This window comes from Diabrotica virgifera, chromosome 3 (assembly GCF_917563875.1).
Source record: "Diabrotica virgifera virgifera chromosome 3, PGI_DIABVI_V3a".
In the NCBI taxonomy this organism is placed as follows: Eukaryota; Metazoa; Arthropoda; class Insecta; order Coleoptera; family Chrysomelidae; genus Diabrotica; species Diabrotica virgifera.
In genome coordinates, this window is record NC_065445.1 from 274,622,364 (window position 1) to 274,636,885 (window position 14,522).

General features: G+C 30.8%; 1 protein-coding gene across 3 annotated transcripts in view; it reads right to left on the minus strand.

The window, feature by feature from the left end:
- Positions 1 to 14,522, minus strand: part of LOC126881725 (NADPH--cytochrome P450 reductase) — a 217,556-nt gene that overhangs the window by 81,109 nt on the left and 121,925 nt on the right. The window lies entirely within an intron of this gene.

The window sequence follows — 14,522 nt, forward strand, 5'->3', positions numbered from 1 at the left end:
TGATAAGTTGTTTGATTTATCGCTGTGTTTAAACGATCCTTTATGTATGTTAATTTTTTTTGCCTATTAGATGAGGCATGACGCCGGCCGACGAGAATAACATATTAAAATAATGCGATTGTATATTATTGTATGATTCGGGAGAGCACGACCTTGCAACGTGCGAGTGTTAAGTTAAATCTTGCTAAATTACCAATCCAGTGCATGAGTAAAAATATATTTTTGATCTGCGTTTTATATCTACTAATACTAATGTGTACAAGTTTATGCATGGGCGTACCAAGAAAAAATTGTTTTTGAACGACTGCGAAAGAAATGAAATATTTTAGAAAACCGATATCACTATCAATATCGTCATCAAGGTCATCAACATAGTCATTGCTTCATACCAAACATTGCATATGGGGAGGGTATGGTTTAAAATCAACATTCAAGCACATTTTTGTGATTTTTTTTAACTATGGTACACTTATTTTATTTTTAAATTAAATAAGCATATTAAGTACAATTCACAGAATATCCAAAAAAAAATTTAAGGAAAAATAATATTGAACAAGCTGAAAATGCGAGCATTATCATAACGAAAACTTTGTTTATTTACGTAATTTAATTCATAATATGGAAAATTGCTATTATGAAAAGTTGTTTAGAATTAAAAATTATGTTTTAATGTGCAATTATATCATTATAATTTAAATGTTGTGAAATTTAAAATTAAAAAGGAGTTCGAATCCTACCAGGGGCAGAAATTTTTCGTTTATTATAAATTAATGAATGAAAAATAGTTTCTGTCCTTGTGGGATCGGTACTCACCGGAGGGACCGCAGACGTTCGGAAACAATTAGCGTCTCTTTGCAAAGACAATGACGTCGACTTTGCAAAGTAACAAGACACTTACTCAACACACACACTACACATTACTCCCCTGACTTAGTGATAAGTTATACAATTACGTGGCTAAAGGTTATATAAACCAAAGCCAGAATCAGAGAAAAAAAAATGTTGTGAAAGGTACTTTACTCTTGATCGAAATTCATATTTTTATATACCTCGTATAAAATTAATAAAATCTGATATTATGATGGTTAGTGTTGGAAAATTCTCGAGAATGAAAAATCGAAGAATATTCTCGAGAATATTCTCGATATGGAGAATTCTCTGAGAATGAACCCCATGACGCACTTGAATATTGTTGAAGATGAAAAATAGGGTTTTAAAAATCATGATCTTATATACAAAATTATGAGACGAAACAACAATGTTGTCCAGAAACTCTACCGACAAACGAAGACAGGAGATTCCTCAGATAATTTTATGACAATTTAACCCAATTCACCTAGTCCGAAAATGCTTCCTAAGGGAGCTAGAGCTCTTTGAAGATGGCGCCATGTAATTAGTTTTTCTTAAATACCTCCAGAACGCTTCTATTTAGAAAAACGAAAATTGGTATACATATTTACTTTCCTGAAATGAATCGATTCCATCCATTGCGAATTTCTAGTACCGGTCATAGGCGTACGTTTTGGGTAGGGCAACGGTTATTTTATCGCATAACTTTTTTGTCTTCAACTTTTAAGCATTTTTGATACTGGATTATTAAATTGTGAGGTATTCTAGTACTAAAAGGTACTCTTACTTTAAGTCAATAGGATACACCGTTTTCTAGAAAAATCGATTTGAAAGTTTTTAGTTTTGGGAATTTGAAAAAAAAAGTTAAAAAAAAACCGATGTATTTTACCAACTTAAAGCAAGAGTAACTTTTAGTACTCGAATATCTCATAATTGAATAATTTAGTGTCAAAAATACTTAAAAATTAAAGACAATAAAGGTATGTTATAAAATAACTGTTGACCTACCCAAAACGGACGCCGATGACTGGTACTAGAAATTCGCCATTAATGAAATCGATTAATCTCTGGAATATAAATAAATGTACCAGTTTTCATCTTTCTAAATAGTTTTTTTTGTATCTTTTTTTTTTAATTCAAGGAACGAAAAATTTTCAAATCGATTTTTCTAGCAAACGGTGTATCTTATCGACTTAAACTAAGAGTACCTTTTAGTACTAGAATAACTCACAATTAAATAATTCAGAGTCAAAAATGCTTACAAATTAAAGACAAAAAAGTTAGGCGATAAAATAACCGTTGCCCTACCCAAAACGGACGCCTATGAGTTGTACTAGAAATTCGCAATGGATGGAATCGATTCATTTCTGGAAAGTAAATATGTATACCAATTTTCGTTTTTCTAAATAGAAGCGTTCTGGAGGTATTTAAGAAAAACTAATTACATGACGCCATCTTCAAAGAGCTCTAGCTCCCTTAGGAAGCATTTTCGGACTAGGTGAATTGGGTTAAATTATCTTAAAATTATCTGAGGAATCTCCTGTCTTCGTTCGTCGGTAGAGTTTGTGGACACCCTGTATAAAAAAATACAAAAACAACAGAAAACACAAAATTTCTTTGATAAAACAATGAAATTTTCTTCTTAACAGCAAATAATCGATGTGGTATGATAAAAGATGAGACCTCAGATTCAGAATCTATTTCTATTATTAGCTCATCCTAGTCATCTAAAAAAATCTGCATTTCAATGTACTGATGAGTTGTGGGATTTTGTTTTTCACGAGTGGCCAGCTGAGTCATGGATTGGTCTACGTCTAACAATTTTAAATTGTGAGCAGTAAAAGTTACCTTACGAGCCCGTTCAGCAGTGAGCCGGTTTCTTTTAGAGGAGTGGATAAAAAAACTATAAGTACTGAAACTTCTTTCAGTCGCTGCACTGGATGAAAGCATGCTTAATAATATATCAACTACTATTTTAGTTAATTTTGTTTCGAAACATGTACCTTTTCACCATATGATTAAGTCTAGTTTTTCAATTGATTTTACAACGTATGGTTTTCCAAAAAATCCCTCCTTAGACCGATAAAGTGCCAAATCTGCCATTATTTCAGCCGACTGATCACCATATTTTAAAGTTGCTAAATTATCTACAAACTCAGCTTCCTCAACTTGTTCTTCTCTGCTTAAATGAACACCATTCTAAATATTTGCACGTTAATATTGCACCAAAACAATAAATATTGACATTGTCAACTGTGTCAACACCCTTGCTAGTGGTTCGTGGGATTGGCAAAAACAATATACCTACATATTTTTTAAATTATAATAATTTGACCCGTAACTAGTTTTTATTTTTGTTTCGGTTTTTGAAAATATAGAAAAATTTTGCCGAGAATATTCTCGAGAGAATTTTCTGGCCGAGAATATTCTCAGTAGTAATATTAATTTTAGAGATCGAGTGCAATTTGTTGCCATTATTTCATGAATAAAACTGTTCAACACCAAAATTTTATTGTAATTTATTTATGTAAGTACAAATTAGTACAATTAAACACACAGTTGTTATAAATATTAATTTGACGGTTGAAAGTCATCACTTTTATAATTTTTAAAACATTAATTGTCATTAATGTCACCGAATATATTTTTTCGTAGCAACGAAGGGCATCTGACGTAATATACTTGACGACGGGAAATTATCAAAAATTATCGGGTATAATATCACAAGAGAGTGAGAATAAACTGAAAATAATGCGACAGTTTTTCGAAAATTTGTTGTCTGGCAATAGATAGCAGATAAATGGCAATAGACGAGAGCCTGCAGGGCTCGAGTGGCTATTGCCAATGACAACAAATTTGAGTAAAAATGAAGCATTATTTTCTTATTTATTCTTACTGTCGTGTGATATTCGTAAGATTATTTTTTAATACGTATATTATGGATATTTTCTTAAATGTGACAGTTGTCAAAACTAGGAAACTGGTTGCCATTAAACAGAAACAATCTACTTAAAAAAATTTTATCGGTAATTTTCTACAGTAGATAATTCTCAGTAGTAATTGCACAAGAGCTCTAAAATTATTGAATTTTTCCCGACACTTTGACAGTTTTAATTTCACGAGCCGAAGGCGAGTGAAATTATGTCTAAAGTGTCACGAGGGCAAAAATGCTATATTAACTTTAGAGATCGAGTGCAATTTGTTGCGATTATTTCATGAATAAAACTGTTCAAAACCAAAATTTTATTGTAGTTTATTTATGTAAGTACAAATTAGTACAATTAAACAAACAGTTGTTATAAATATTAATTTGACGGTTGAAAGTCATCACTTTTATAATTTTTTAAACATTAAGGGCCGGTTGTTCGAACGCTAATCAACAATGATTATTATCAAAGATTTAATTACTGTCACCAACTGTCAATGTCAACTTTGTTTGGGTTGCTGAAAACATAATTGATTACAATTATGAGACTAGTTAATCAATTAACATAACAATTATTAACATAATCGATTAATAAATCTCATAATTATTGAAATTAATTATGTTTTCAGCAACCCAAACAAAGTTGACATTGACAGTTGGTGACAGTAATTAAATATTTGATAATGATCATTGTTGATTAGCGTTCGAACAACCGGCCCTAATTGTCATTAATGTCACTGAATGTATTTTTTCGTAGCAACGAAGGGCATCTGACGTAATATACTTGACGACGGGAAATTATCAAAAATTATCGATTTAATTTAGATTTCTGTAGCTTTCTATTGGCCAGAATCTCCTATGAATGAAATAATCAGTATAATTTTAATCTGATTGGACAGAATTAAACACGTGATCAAATATCTTACTATACGATTGGAAGTTAAAATCATCAAAAAATAATCGATTTAATTTAGATTTATGTAGCTTTCTATTGGTCAGAATCTCCTATGAATGAAATAATCTTGAGAATATTCTCTTCTAACATCACTAATGATGGTTGCATCATAAATCTTAGACCATGAAGAGCTTTTTATGAAGAATAACTTTTCTTTGTCAAATTAAAAATAAAAGAGTTATAAATGAAAATGTTGTTGGTATCCATAATTCGAGAAAAATCTTCAAATATTTTTTTCCATTAGAAGGATGTAATTGTACATATCAGACCATAATTTTTTATTCCAAACAACATTTCATATAGTCGATTCGCTAAACTCAGACACAACTGGCTAGTGATTTTAGTCAGAATTTTACCAATTTGGCAAAAAAAGTAATTACTAAGGGCCGGTTTTTCAGTGCTGGGTTAACCCAGATTTTTCGATCACCGAAATTTTTATGGTTAATCAGTTTTTCAGTACTAGGTTATCGCTTAAACCCGTTTAAGTTGACCAAGATTTTAATTAGTTAATAATTACTAAATAATTAGTAATCTTGATAATTTTGGCAAAATTGGCAAAAAACAAAAAAATTACCTACTAAAAGCACTAGCCAGTTGTGTCTGAGTTTATCGAACCGACTATAACAATTTTCATTTCATAACAAATGGAACAGTCCATTTATCATTAGGTACTTCCATTAAAGGGGAGGCCGTATACTCGTATAAACCTTTTTAAAATTGTTAATAAAGTATTGCTTTCAAAATATACTCAAATTGTATTTTTGAACATCGTATTTATTTTATATAATAATTAAATTCACTATCAATGTCATTGATATTTTATTAATACTTTATTTAAAATTTAGTTTGACATTCACGAAGTGTCAAACTCAAATAATGTAAATAACCTATGCTTTGCTTAACAAATTCAGATTAAAAAACTAGCCTACTTACTAGCAACGATTTCAGCTGACGATTTTAGACTTTGAGGTCGATTATCTCGAAGACGGTTAGAGATATCGAAATGCCGTTTTCAGATTTGGATTCAGAAGACAAAACTACATAAGAATCCATCGATAAATCTGCTCTAAGTATTGCAGGAGCGGCAACGCAATAACACACAGACTTTGTGAATTTATAAACGAAAAGTTTTCGTTGAAAATAAGCCAACAGTGGCAAATATTTACAGACACCTCAAAAAAATGCATTTCACGGTGAAAATCAGAACTCGTAACTGGATTATGTGAAACGAAAAATTCGAGTTTTTTTATTTTTAACGATTTTTGAGTTCTTGGTATCACTCAGAAATAAAAAAAAACGAAATTCTTTTTAACAAAAGGGTGAAAATCAACATATTTATTATTTCTAAACATAAAAAAAAGCATAAAAACAAATATATCTCGACAGTGTTACCTCACGAAATGTATAAAGAAAGTCTATGCAAAATTTCAGGTGGATCGGTCGAGTAGTTTTTGAGTTACAATGCCCACCGCATTTGAAAAAGCGTTTTAAAAAACGCGTTTAAAGTTTTGACAACTGCATCTTCTTATTTGTATGTCAAATCGTAAAGTGATGCACATCGGAATATGTTTTTGAATCACGGAGTAATCTACAAAAGAGAAAGCGAACAGTTGTTAAACGTTTCTCACTACGCTCAAGCGTGCCGGCGTGAAACCGCGGCAAAGCGAGTCGAAGGTAGGGATATTCAATATGCTGTATCTTTGGCAATTTTACTCCGATCACTCTGAAATTTTCAGATAGTGTTTTTAATGTTATGCAGTTTTATTTAAAATAATAAAAAATAAATATTTCAAACCATACCTTCCCTTAAAGCAGTAATTTTCATTTTTTTCGGCTATGAAAATCTAAAGTAATTGAAGACCTAAGTGGAAGAAGGAGGTATGTAACATTTTCTAAAATTTTGAGTTTTTTAGTGAATTAAGGTGGTATGTAACTTCACTATCATATGACACTTATACTATACCTCTAAAAAGCTTAATAAGAGATATTCTAGTGGATGAAGGAGGTATGTAACATGTAAACTACGCTTCTTGAATGGAAGAAGGAGGTATGAAACATTTTTCGTCGTTTTCAGATTTAAATTGTTTATAACTCGAAAACTATTAACTTTGGAGAAAAATTACAAAAGACCTTTTTTGTTTCCAATTATCAAAAGAACCTAAAATAATGTACCGGTATAATGGGATTTATCTCATTATTTAGATCTTTTAGAAATCCTTAAATTAACTAAAGTATTCGTTAGATATTTATTTATAAAACAATAAATATTACGCCTATTTGTTATAATAATTTCAAAGTAGAACACCTTAGTTAAAGTCCACGTTTTGCTTACTCAACAAGGTTGTGATTATTCATTTTGACACACTAACGAGAATATATACAAACATATTTACAAAACGAAGTATTTGATAAATAAGGGAACACGATCATATTTGAGTCGAATTAGTTAGTTAGGTTTGAGAGGTTGCTGCCGATAGAGCAGAATAATGTCACTCATCAACTGAATACATTTATACGGTATTAGTTTAACCAAATAAAGAAGTTATGAGTACATAGTGCCTTCCTGTTAAACAAACCCCATTCCAGTATAGTAAATATCCAGTTACCACCATATGGCGACCTGAGAGACGGACTGGACTTCTGAAGCAGTAGAAAACAAAAAAGATGGCAAAAAACTGGAAGAAACGAAGGAAATTTGGGGTAAAGTACCAATCCTCATACTAATTGGTATCGATAGATGGAATGGGACGGACTATATGGAGCTGGAGAGGTCAACGATAAGGGAGTCCAAATGGTAGACGTCGACATGGACGAAGGTTTGGAGACTTGGGACCACGCCCAAACGTCAAGAGGACAAATGGAAAGAAATGGACAATACCTAGTGGACAAATGTGTACCTAATCGTGAGTAACTTTTTAGCTATTTTTTAAATTGCATATACAGTCTCACAGATATGAATTTTTTTTTTATTAATATAATATAAATATAATCATTTAAGAAGAACTTGAATTATTAATTTTCATTTAAATATAATTAAATTAGGTAAAAAATTTTTCGTATATTATTAAGTTTTAGAAGTATTTCACTAATTTAGAAGATTTTTTTTGAGAATTACATATCATAGATAATCTTAATCGATAGTTTTATTTTAATAGAAATATAACAATTCTTATATATTATTATATCGTAAGAAATAATATAAATATTTTTAACTATACGAGTACACAAATAAGTTTATTTTGATTTTGATGTAATTTATACTTGATGAAAATGCACTTTTTGCATAAGGAAGTTATTTTGTTTATAGCAGTATTTACTATTTTTAAACTAAGTACTTCGAGTATAATATTATGATGATATGACGTGTTTGACATTGAAAATTGAAACGAATGAACTACATATTAATTCGCTAACGCGACAAATTTTTACGAAGAAAGTTTATTATGATAAATAAAATTAGCCTGAAAAATATAACATATTAGTATTCGATCAATATGTTTATAAGGAAAGATAAAATAAAATATTTTAAGATGTTGGAAAGAAATTGGAAAATCCAGCATAAAGGACTTATATTGGAGACGGAAATGTCTCAATCAATGGAAATTTTTGTTGAGAAATGCACGTAAATGCAAAGAATTTTACAGGACAAGACAAAGAAACATATCCTAAAAAGGAAAAATTAAAAATGACTATGGAAAAGAAATAATTTTTTTTATATACAAGGAGTATTATTATTCCACGTACACAGGACTAATAAAATTCGTCCTCGTGATAAAGACCACAACTACTACCATAATGGCATATGGAATTTTTATTGATTAAACGAATTTCCTCGTGAGAGAGTGAATTATTTTTATACAATGATTTTGTGACGAAAAGAAAGTCAGTTAAGAAATGATGATGAACTGATATAAGAAGAAAAATAAAAACAAAACAAGTTATATAAATACACTGAAGTAACGGAGTTATATTAAAGGGAAAGAAAATCCCATTTGAGGAAAAAGACAAAAGAATATGGAAAATTAAGACTTAAAAAGTTATCTTAGAAGAAAGACAAGTATTAAGGATAATTTGAAGAAGATTAATGTCAAAAGATATGGAAAAATAGAACTGAAGAGAATTTTGTACCTGCAGTACAAAAAGCTTTTGGTACCTGCAGTACAAAAAGTTACAGTACCTTAGCACCTACAGTAAAGTACTATTTAAGAAGAATACTTTGTATGGCTTCAAGTAACATAATTATTAGTATAATATATAAAATAACTTTAAATTTCTATAATATAGATATACTTATTTTATTCGAATGAGGTCATGTAAGACTGTATTTCAATTAAAGAAATAGAGATTATTTTTGTGACGTAAAAGTGACTATTCGCGTGAAGAAACTGAACTTCTATTTAGCTAGTAACAAAAATTTAGATCAACTATTTAGCTATTGTAGGTTTTTCTCATTAGTAGTTTTTATGTAAATATTTTAATGGAAGTCCAGACTTAATATTAATTAGGTACTCAGCAATTCCAAGCTGAAATTTTCTTTATGTATAGGAGATTTTCATGATATTTCAGGAGATTTTCATTAGTAGGAGATTTTCATGATAGTTTTTTAACAAAATATGGTCTATTTTTATTAACACTTTCTTTCGATTTTTTTTTCAATATTGAATGCTGAATTTTTTTGATACCGACTTTTTTATTTCAATTTTTTAATATCGGTCGAATTTTAGTATAAATATTTTATAATAAAGTAAAATTAAAGACAATTTAGACAATAAAAACCAACTCTTGTCAAGAAAAAGGTACAAAATGAAAATTAGAAAATATTAGCATACCCATTTTTTGTTTTGAAGTAATCCTATTCTCAACTAAGGGGGAGCACTAGGTTCAGACAGGAATTTAGGGATGCGAGACGTAGAAGATTTTTTAAGTGCACAAGTATCCATTTTGTCTTTTTGGAACAAACCTTCTCACGACTAAGGACGTGCAAAAGGACCGGAAGCAAATGCAAGGATATAAAGTTGCGAAAAACTACCCACCAAGTAGGTAAGGGTTAGAAAATGAAGAATTTATGAAGCAAATGATATATAAATGAAGAACTATGAAAATAATACAAATATAGGAAGGAAGATATATGAAATATAAAGTAAATGATAAAGAAATAATGAAGAAATATGAAGAAGAAGAAGATTTTTGTTTAATAGTACACGATGAAGAAAGTACTAGGTATAAAGAAAATGAAGAAATATGTAGTTATTGTGAAGTACCAGACAAGAAGAAGAATAAGAAAAAGAGATAATTTCTAATAGAAGAATATTAAAAATTGGAGAACATCAAAAGATTTGTCTTAAGGGTCTAGTAAAGAAGTAGAATTAACAAGTAAGTTCAAATGAAGGAGTTGTAATTTTTTTTTAAACCTCTGAAATTAAAGTAAAGTATAAAATACAATTTCTGAGTATAGATTTTCGCGAGTCATAAGAAAAGAATTAACTAAGAATAGACGATGTTTGATAATTAGTGAAATAAATTGTATATATTTGTAAATTTTGTTTATATATTTTTTTTGTAAAAATTTGTATAAATCTATACATATAACGTAGTCAGTTGAGATTGATGGTGATAGTAAGAAAATTTTCTTCTCTTCGGGGAGGAAAAAGGAAGCACGGTACATGGCTCAGAAAATTTTCTTTTCTAAGGGGGATGATATAATGGGATTTATCTCATTATTTAGATCTTTTAGAAATCCTTAAATTAACTAAAGTATTCGTTAGATATTTATTTATAAAACAATAAATATTACGCCTATTTGTTATAATAATTTCAAAGTAGAACACCTTAGTTAAAGTCCACGTTTTGCTTACTCAACAAGGTTGTGATTATTCATTTTGACACACTAACGAGAATATATACAAACATATTTACAAAACGAAGTATTTGATAAATAAGGGAACACGATCATATTTGAGTCGAATTAGTTAGTTAGGTTTGAGAGGTTGCTGCCGATAGAGCAGAATAATGTCACTCATCAACTGAATACATTTATACGGTATTAGTTTAACCAAATAAAGAAGTTATGAGTACATAGTGCCTTCCTGTTAAACAAACCCCATTCCAGTATCGTAAATATCCAGCTACCACCATACCGGGTTGGAAAAATTGATTTTTTAAATTTGTTTAAATTTTTTTTTAATAAATCTAGCTAAATAACTTCGAAATTAGTGGAAGAAGGCGGTATGTACAGTTTTTATTTATTTGTAGGAAAAATACTAAAAATAAAAACAAATAATCAACATTATATATATATATATATATATATATATATATATATATATATATATGTACTAAAGGAATGCTTACAGCAATATAAATAAAACCAAACAACACAAACAATATTTTCCTGATAAAAGTAGACGAATAAAAACTTTAACTGCCCATATCTCAACAGGTAGGCTTTGTAACATACCTCCTTCGTCCACTTGGGTCTTCAATTTATACATAGATACTTCGTTAGCAGGCGACCCTTTTCAGTCAATTGGGTTTGAAATGGACGTCGAAGTTACTACTGTTATGGCGAGCACGCCACTGTGTGCGTTTTTATCCCAATATCTAGTCTACATCGGAGATGAGAAACATCCACGCTGATAATTTCGAGGTGTCAATGATATGTGCCAGGACCATGAAAGGTTTTAAGAAATTTTGTATTCATTAATTTAGAATTCAGTATTCAGTATCGTTTTGTATCTCTAACTGTTAACATCTCAATAAACTTGTGCATTTCCTTCAGTAGTTTTGTTACTTAATTCTCCAACGAACATACATCATTTTATACAGAATAAAAGTCTACTGTGTGTCTGCTCTATCTAAAAGACGACGTAGGAGACAAAGAAATGATAAATACAAACCACTAGATCAGTGATGGTCGAAGTACGGCCCACGAAAGTATTTAATTCGGCCCGCCAAGGGTGAATCGACATGGATAGTATACGATAGTTTTAAGACAAAATGCATTTATTCTATAATTCTAGCCCTTCTATAGAATTTGTTGAACTTTGTGGTCCCCATTAAAAAAGTTTGCCCACTACTGCACTAGATGGAAGGTAAGGGATGGTACAAACCAGAAGCATATCGTATCAGGGTAGAAGATGCACATAAAAGAGAAGAGGATTAAAATACATCAAAGTTATCTAAATCTTGGATTGAAGGTGAATATAACCGCTATTACTACGGTGGCGATGGAGTCGTAGACACCTGCTGTGTTGAAATCTAGAAGTGGTATAGCCAGAATAAGTCGATGCAGAACGTGTTTAATAATATGGTTTAGTTTGTAGCGACACTGACTGTTGATAATTCTGTTATCTTTGAAACACATTAAACAGTTAAAAATTTGTTGCTTTATTCACTGTGCAATGATGGCTTTTACAATCACTGGCTTTACAACTCTGTATTTGTCTATTCGTATTCCCATATTTGTGATGTCTTCATATATGTTATCAAGGAACCTGAGGTAAGCTCAGCAAGCATTCAGCACGCTAAGTCTAGTTTGGAGATCTGGCGTATACCACAAAGACAAAGATCCAAATATTCCAGTCGAGTGTCAAAGTTCCAAGCATTTGATAGCTTGAACGACAATGCTTATAAACAAACTGCAATGTATTTGTAAACAAATGCCTACGAAGCATTCTTCGTATTTTTGGTCACACCATCAAAAACGAATAGGTCTGGATCCCGCGTATAAAAAAAGTTGATTAATAGCAAGCTGAAAATTTGTTAATAGCTTAAGGGTGTCTAGTCGGATAAACTTTGATATATGGGAATACTGGAACAGGGGCAGTTTTAATTGTGGAACAGGTTAAAAATTTGGAACGGTCAGACTACGAAAACGGCACATTTATTTTGTCCGACAGAATAGACTTAAACTCTCCGAACAGAGATTAAACTCTCATGCAAAAATCAGACTGCTATTTATCACCTGTCATAATTCCTGTCATTTGACATATTCTACATGTTCCACTCATTAAAACGCCAATTTGGTGATAAATAACAATCTGATTTTTGCATGAGAGTTTAATCTCTGTTCGGAGAGTTTAAGTCTGTTCTATCAGACAAAATAGATGTGCCGTTTTCGTAGTCTGACCGTTCCAAATTTTTAACCTGTTCCACAATTAAAATTGCCCCTGTTCCAGTGTTCCCATATATCAAAGTTCGTCCGACTAGACACCCTTAAGCTATTAACAAATTTTCAGCTTGCTATTAATCAAATTTTTTTTTCATACGCGGGATCCAGACCTAGAAGATCTGATACACCTGCTGGAACATACGGGTATAAAAAATGGAGTATAGTCTAGAACGTGGGACTGGATCGACCACACTTCGTTAAACTAGCTCCTGTATTGCAAATACTTCCTTAACCCCCGAGTGCACGAATTTTTTTAGTACCACTACCAAATTTCACATTAAACTGAAAATTACAGTGAAAAATTTGTCTGATCGGCCAAATTTTTAACAGTCGATGCTTATCCGATCTAGGCCAGAGGCTGGTTTGGATATTACAGCTATAAAATACTTAAATAGTAAGCCTGGAAACTTTTATTACGGTCCGCATTGAGACGGACTAGGGCACTAGAGCAGTGATTCTCTAAGTGGTCTACGTTGACGTGAAATAAAAACGGGGTTTACAAGTTGTAAGTGGGGGTCCACGAAAATTTTATAGTGATTTGGTATTTATTTAAACAAATTTCCATTTTTCTCGTAATATATCAATGGAAATCAATGGAAAAAATAATGTTTTAATAGCAGGGACACAAAAATGTCATTATAACGCATTATAATAAGTTATTTTGATTAAAAATTTTATTTTTGTGTAGAAATAAAATACCGTTTTTTATATTTTGCTCCCTTCCCAAAATACATGTCCTTCGATTTGACTGAAAATTTGCCCGCAGATATTCAAAACACAGGACTTTAAGTGGTTAATTTTTTTTGATAGTTTTACAATATAAAAAAAACGCGTGGAATAATATCAGAGTCAAAATATAGGCGTCTACTTTAAGTACAATTAACTCGGAAAATATCGACCGTGCGAAAAAAATGGTTAAAAAAAAATTAATAATTATTGTAAACACGATTTATTTGGAACAATTTCAGTTCCTAAAATGTTTGTCGAAAAGTTGAAAATGGCGGAGATATTGAGCAAAAACGGTTCTCTTTTAAAATCAAGATGGCGGCTAACGCAACGGCAGAATTAATTCGCGATTTTAAATTTACACTAGTATTGACCCCCTAAAGCTTAGAAAAATAGAATCTTGCTTGGGTAGCTCGGCATGCAAGATCAAATGCTAACCCGACTGGACTATATAATTTTGACTCTCGATATTAGTGCATGTAACTTGTCTTGTATTGTAAAACTATACAAATTCTTTTAACTACTTAAAGTCCTGTGTTTTGACTATCTCTGGGCAAATTTTCAGCAAATAGAAGAACATGTATTTTGGGAATGGAGGTAAATGTAAAAAACAGTATTCTACAGATTTTCTACCCTAAAATTTGATCAAAAGCATGTTTTAAATAAAGAAACTTGTTATAATGCCTAATAATCACATTTTTGAGTCCCTTCTATCAAAACATTATTTTTTCCATTGATACTTTACGATAAAAAATTCAAAGTTTAAATAAATTCCAAATCACTGTAAAATCGCTTGGAATGATATTTTGAGAAAAAAAAGAAGAAAAAGACGGTTCGACCTTCATTAATGTCTTATTTTTTTCCAGCCAAGTTCCCCCCACCCCCGGGCAATTTTC